Source organism: Bombus terrestris, chromosome 17, assembly GCF_910591885.1.
Source record: "Bombus terrestris chromosome 17, iyBomTerr1.2, whole genome shotgun sequence".
NCBI classification, from domain to species: Eukaryota; Metazoa; Arthropoda; class Insecta; order Hymenoptera; family Apidae; genus Bombus; species Bombus terrestris.
In genome coordinates this window covers 4,711,123-4,719,692 of record NC_063285.1, presented here as the reverse complement: position 1 = coordinate 4,719,692, position 8,570 = coordinate 4,711,123, and positions in this window count along the sequence as shown.

The window sequence follows — 8,570 nt, the reverse complement described above, 5'->3', positions numbered from 1 at the left end:
ATAACGTTGTATATTGTTACGCTATAACATATAACATTATATAGCATTACCATATAACGTATAACATTATATGCTAATACGTAATAACGTATAACGTTATATAGTATTACCATGTAATGTATAACGTTATATACTATTACGTAATAGCGTATAATGTTGTATATTGTTACGCTATAACGTATAACGTTATATAGTATTACCATATAACGTATAATGTTATATAATATTACGAAATAACGTTATATAGTATTACCATATAACGTATAACGTTATATACTATTACGAAATAACGTATAAAGTTATGCAGAAATACTATAGTACTAGCATGTTAAGTATAACGTTGTATATTATTACGTAATAACGTATAATGTTGTATATTGTTACGTTATAACGTATAACGTTATATATTACTACGTAATAGCGCATAACGTTATATAGTATTACCATATAACGTATAACATTATATGCTAATACGTAATAACGTATAACGTTATATAGTATTACCATATAATGTATAACGTTATAAACTATTACGTAATAACGTATTACGTTGTATATTATTACGCAATAGCGTATAGCGTTGTATGTTGTAACGTTATAATGCATAACGTTATATACTATTACGTAATAACGTATAACGTTATATAGCATTTCCATGTAACGTATAACGTTTTATACTATTACGTAATAACGTATAACGTTATATAGTATTACCATATAATGTATAACGTTATATACTATTACGATATAATAACGTTGTATATTGTTACGTTATACCGTATAACTTTATGTAGTATTACCATATAACGTTATAACGTTATATAGTATTACCATGTAACGTGTTACGTTATATACTATTACGTAATAACGTATATCGTTGCATATTGTTACGCTATTACATATGACGTTATTTTGTATTACCATATAACGTATAACGTTATATGCTATGACGTAATAACGTATAACGTTATATAGTATTACCATGTAACGTGTTACGTTATATACTATTAGGTAATAACGTATATCGTTGCATATTGTTACGCTATTACATATGACGTTATTTTGTATTACCATATAACGTATAACGTTATACGCTATGACGTAATAACGTATAACGTTATATAGTATTACCATATAACGTATAACGTAATATAGTATTACCATATAACGTATAACGTTATATACTATTACGAAATAACGTATAACGGTACACAGAATTACCATAGTATTAGCATATTACGTTTAACGTTGTATATTGCTATGTCATTACGTATTACGTTGTATATTATTACGCAGTAGCGTATAGCGTTGTATGTTGTAACGTTATAATGCATAACGCTATATGCTATTCCGTAATAACGTATAACGTTATATAGTATTACCATGTAACGTGTTACGTTATATACTATTACGTAATAACGTATATCGTTGCATATTGTTACGCTATTACGTATAACGTTATATAGTATTACCATATAACGTATAACGTTATATAGTATTACCATATAACGTATAACGTTATATACTATTACGAAATAACATATAACGTTATACAGAATTACCATAGTATTAGCATATTAGGTACATCGTTGTATATTATTACGTAATAACGTATAACGTTGTATATTATTACGTAATGACGTATAACTTTGTATATTGTCACGTTATAACGTATAACGTTATATAATACTACGTAATAACGTATAACGTTATATAGTATTACCATATAACGTAAAACATTATATGCTAATACGTAATAACGTATAACGTTATATAGTATTACCATGTAATGTATAAAGTTATACACTATTACGTATTAACGTATAACGTTGTATATTGCTACGTTATATCGTATAACATTGTATATTGTTACCTTATAATGTATAACGTTATATACTATTACGTATTCACGTATAACGCTGTATATTGTTACGTTATACCTTATAACTTTATATAGTATTACCATGTAACGTATAACGTTATATAGTATTACCATATAAAGTCTAACGTTATATACTATTACGAAATAACGTACAACGATATACAGAATTACGATAGTATTAGCATATTACGTATAACGTTGTATATTGTTACGTTATAACGTATAACATTGTATATTGTTACGTTATAATGTATAACGTTATATACTACTACATAATAGCGCATAACGTTATATAGTATTACCATATAACGTATAACATTATATGCTAATACGTAATAACGTATAACGTTATATAGTATTACCATATAATGTATAACGTTATATACTATTACGTAATAACGTATTACGTTGTATATTATTACGCAATAGCGTATAGCGTTGTATGTTGTAACGTTATAATGCATAACGTTATATACTATTACGTAATAACGTATAACGTTATATAGTATTACCATGTAATGTATAACGTTATATACTATTACGTATTAACGTATAACGTTGTATATTGTTACGTTATAACGTATAACGTTATATACTACTACGTAATAGCGTATGACGTTATATAGTATTACCATATAACGTATAACATTATATGCTAATACGTAATAACGTATAACGTTATATAGTATTACCATGTAATGTATAACGTTATATACTATTACGTATTAACGTATAACGTTGTATATTGTTACGTTATAACGTATAACATTGTATATTGTTACGTTATAACGTATAACGTTATATACTATTACGTAATAGCGTATAACTTTATATATTGTTACGCTATAACGTATAACGTTATATAGTATTACCATATAATGTATAACGTTATATACTATTACGTAATAACGTATTACGTTGTATATTATTACGCAATAGCGTATAGCCTTGTATGTTGTAACGTTATAATGCATAACGTTATATACCATTACGTAATAACGTATAACGTTATATAGTATTACCATGTAATGTATAACGTTATATACTATTACGTAATAGCGTATAATGTTGTATATTGTTACGCTATAACGTATAACGTTATATAATATTACGAAATAACGTTATATAATATAACCATATAACGTATAACGTTATATACTATTACGAAATAACGTATAAAGTTATGCAGAACTACTATAGTATTAGCATGTTATGTATAACGTTGTATATTATTACGTAATAACGTATAACGTTGTATATTGTTACGTTATAGCGTATAACGTTATATACTACTACGTAATAGCGCATAACGTTATATAGTATTACCATATAACGTATAACATTATATGCTAATACGTAATAACGTATAACGATATATAGTATTACCATATAATGTATAACGTTATATACTATTACGTAATAACGTATTACGTTGTATATTATTACGCAATAGCGTATAGCGTTGTATGTTGTAACGTTATAATGCATAACGTTATATACTATTACGTAATAACGTATAACGTTATATAGCATTTCCATGTAACGTATAACGTTATATACTATTACGTAATAACGTATAACGTTATATAGTATTACCATATAATGTATAACGTTATATACTATTACGTAGTAGCGTATAACGTTGTATATTGTTACGCTATAACGTATAACATTATATAGTATTACCATATAACGTATAACATTATATGCTAATACGTAATAACGTATAACGTTATATAGTATTACCATATAATGTATAACGTTATATACTATTACGTAATAACGTATTACGTTGTATATTATTATGCAATAGCGTATAGCGTTGTATGTTGTAACGTTATAAAGCATAACGTTATATACTATTACGTAATGACGTATAACGTTATATAGCATTACCATGTAACGTATAACGTTATATACTATTACGTAATATCGTATAGCTTCATATAGTATTACAGTATATCGTATGACGATATATACTATTACGTAATAACGAATAACGTTGCATATTATTACACAATAGCGTATAACGTTGTATATTGTTACGTTGTAACGTATAACGTTATATACTATTACGTAATAACGTATAACGTTGTATATTGTTACGTTACAACGTATAACGTTATATAGTATTACCATATAACGTATAACGTTATATACTATTACGCAATAACATATAACGTTGTATATTCTAACGTTATAATGTATAACGTTATATACTAATACGTATTAACGTATAACGTTATATAGTATTACCATATAATGTATAACGTTATATACTATTACGTATTAACGTATAACGTTATATATTGTTATGTTATAACGTATAACTTTATATAGTATTGCCATATAACGTATAATGTTATATAGTATTACTATATAAAGTCTAACGTAATATACTATTACGAAATAGCGTATAACGATATACAGAATTACGATAGTATTAGCATATTACGTATAACGTTGTATATTGTTACGTTGTAACGTATAACTTTGTATATTGTTACGTTATAATGTATAACGTTATATACCATTACGTAATAGCGTATAATGTTGTATATAGCTACGCTATAACGTATAACGTTATATAGTATTACCATATAACGTATAACGTTATATACTGTTACGTAATAACGTATAACGTTGTACAGAATTACCATAGTATTAGCATATTACGTATAACGTTGTATATTATTACGTAAAAACGTATAACGTTATATAGTATTACCATATAACGTATAACGTTATATAGTATTACCATATAACGTATAACGTTATATACTATTACGAAATAACGTATATCGTTGCATATTGTTACGCTATTACGTATAACGTTATATAGTATTACCACATAACGTATAACGTTATATACTATTATATAATAAGGCATAACGTTATATAGTATTACCATATAATGTATAACGTTATATACTATTACGTATTAACGTATAACGTTGAATATTGTTACGTTATACCGTATAACTTTATATAGTATTACCATATAACGTATAACGGTATATAGTATTACCATATAAAGTCTAACGTTATATACTATTATGAAATAACGTATAACGATATACAGAATTACGATAGTATTAGCATATTACGTATAACGTTGTATATTGTTACGTTATAACGTATAACATTGTATATTGTTACGTTATAATGTATGACGTTATATACCATTACGTAATAGCGTATAATGTTGTATATCGTTACGCTATAACGTATAACGTTATATAGTATTACCATATAACGTATAACGTTATATACTATTACGAAATAACGTATAACGTTATGCAGAATTACTGTATTATTAACATATTAAGTATAACGTTGTATATTATTACGTAATAACGTATAACGTTGTATATTATTACGTAATGACGTATAACGTTGTATATTGTTACGTTATAACGTATAACGTTATATACTACTGCGTAATAACGAATAACGTTATATAGTATTACCATATAACGTATAACATTATACGCTAATACGTAATAACGTATAACGTTATATAGAATTACCATGTAATGTATAACGTTATATACTATTACGTATTCACGTATAACGCTGTATATTGTTACGTTATGCCTTATAACTTTATATAGTATTACCATATAACGTATAACGTTATATAGTATTACCATATAACGTATAACGTTATATAGTATTACCATATTACGTATAACGTTATGTGCTATTACGTAATAACGTATAACGTTATATAGTACTACCATGTAATGTATAACGTTATATACTATTACGTAATAGCGTATAATGTTGTATATTGTTACGCTATAACGTATAACGTTATATAGTATTACCATATAACGTATAACGTTATATAATATTACGAAATAACGTTATATAGTATTACCATATAACGTATAACATTATATACTATTACGTATTAACGTATAACGTTGTATAGAATCACCATAGTATTAGCACATCACGTATAACGTTGTATCTTATTACGTAATATCGTATAACGTTGTATACTGTTACGCTATAACGTATAACGTTGTATATTGTTACGTTATAACCTATAACGTTATATATAGTATTACGTAATAGCGTATAGCGTTGTATATTGTTACGTTATAATGTATAACGTTATATACTATTACGTAATAGCGTATAACATTGTATATTGTTACGCTATAACGTATAACGTTATATAGTATTACCATATAATGTATAACGTTATATACTATTACGTAATAACGTATTACGTTGTATATTATTACGCAATAGCGTATAGCGTTGTATGTTGTAACGTTATAATGCATAACGTTATATACTATTACGTAATAGCGTATAATGTTGTATATCGTAACGCTATAACGTATAACATTATATAGTATTACCATATAACGTATAACGTTATATACTATTACGAAATAGCGTATAACATTATATGCTAATACGTAATAACGTATAACGTTATATAGTATTACCATGTAATGTATAACGTTATATACTATTACGTATTAACGTATAACGTTGTATAGAATCACCATAGTATTAGCACATCACGTATAACGTTGTATCTTATTACGTAATAACGTATAACGTTGTATACTGTTACGCTATAACGTATAACGTTGTATATTGTTACGTTATAACCTATAACGTTATATATAGTATTACGTAATAGCGTATAGCGTTGTATATTGTTACGTTATTATGTGTAACGTTATATACTATTACGTAATAGCGTATAACATTGTATATTGTTACGCTATAACGTATAACGTTATATAGTATTACCATATAATGTATAACGTTATATACTATTACGTAATAACGTATTACGTTGTATATTATTACGCAATAGCGTATAGCGTTGTATGTTGTAACGTTATAATGCATAACGGTATATACTATTACGTAATAGCGTATAATGTTGTATATCGTAACGCTATAACGTATAACGTTATATAGTATTGCCATATAACGTATAACGTTATATACTATTACGAAATAGCGTATAACATTATATGCTAATACGTAATAACGTATAACGTTATATAGTATTACCATGTAATGTATAACGTTATATTCTATTACGTTGTAGCGTATAACGTTGTATATTGTTACGCTATAACATATAACATTATATAGTATTACCATATAACGTATAACATCATATGCTAATACGTAATATCGTATAACGTTGTATAGTATTACCATATAATGTATAACGTTATATACTATTACGTAATAACGTATTACGTTGTATATTATTACGCAATAGCGTATAGCGTTGTATGTTATAACGTTATAATGCATAACGTTATATACTATTACGTAATAACGTATAACGTTATATACTATTACGTAATATCGTATAGCTTCATATAGTATTACAGTATATCGTATGACGATATATACTATTACGTAATAACGAATAACGTTGCATATTATTACTCAATAGCGTATAACGTTGTATATTGTTACGTTGTAACGTATAACGTTATATACTATTACGTAATAACGTATAACGTTGTATATTGTTACGTTACAACGTATAACGTTATATAGTATTACCATATAACGTATAACGTTATATACTATTACGCAATAACATATAACGTTGTATATTCTAACGTTATAATGTATAACGTTATATACTAATACGTATTAACGTATAACGTTATATAGTATTACCATATAATGTATAACGTTATATACTATTACGTATTAACGTATAACGTTATATATTGTTATGTTATAACGTATAACTTTATATAGTATTGCCATATAACGTATAATGTTATATAGTATTACTATATAAAGTCTAACGTTATATACTATTACGAAATAACGTATAACGATATACAGAATTACGATAGTATTAGCATATTACGTATAACGTTGTATATTGTTACGTTGTAACGTATAACTTTGTATATTGTTACGTTATAATGTATAACGTTATATACTATTACGTAATAGCGTATAATGTTGTATATTGCTACGCTATAACGTATAACGTTATATAGTATTACCATATAACGTATAACGTTATATACTGTTACGTAATAACGTATAACGTTGTACAGAATTACCATAGTATTAGCATATTACGTATAACGTTGTATATTATTACGTAAAAACGTATAACGTTATATAGTATTACCATATAACGTATAACGTTATATACTATTACGAAATAACGTATATCGTTGCATATTGTTACGCTATTACGTATAACGTTATATAGTATTACCACATAACGTATAACGTTATATACTATTATATAATAAGGCATAACGTTATATAGTATTACCATATAATGTATAACGTTATATACTATTACGTATTAACGTATAACGTTGAATATTGTTACGTTATACCGTATAACTTTATATAGTATTACCATATAACGTATAACGGTATATAGTATTACCATATAAAGTCTAACGTTATATACTATTATGAAATAACGTATAACGATATACAGAATTACGATAGTATTAGCATATTACGTATAACGTTGTATATTGTTACGTTATAACGTATAACATTGTATATTGTTACGTTATAATGTATGACGTTATATACCATTACGTAATAGCGTATAATGTTGTATATCGTTACGCTATAACGTATAACGTTATATAGTATTACCATATGACGTATAACGTTATATACTATTACGAAATAACGTATAACG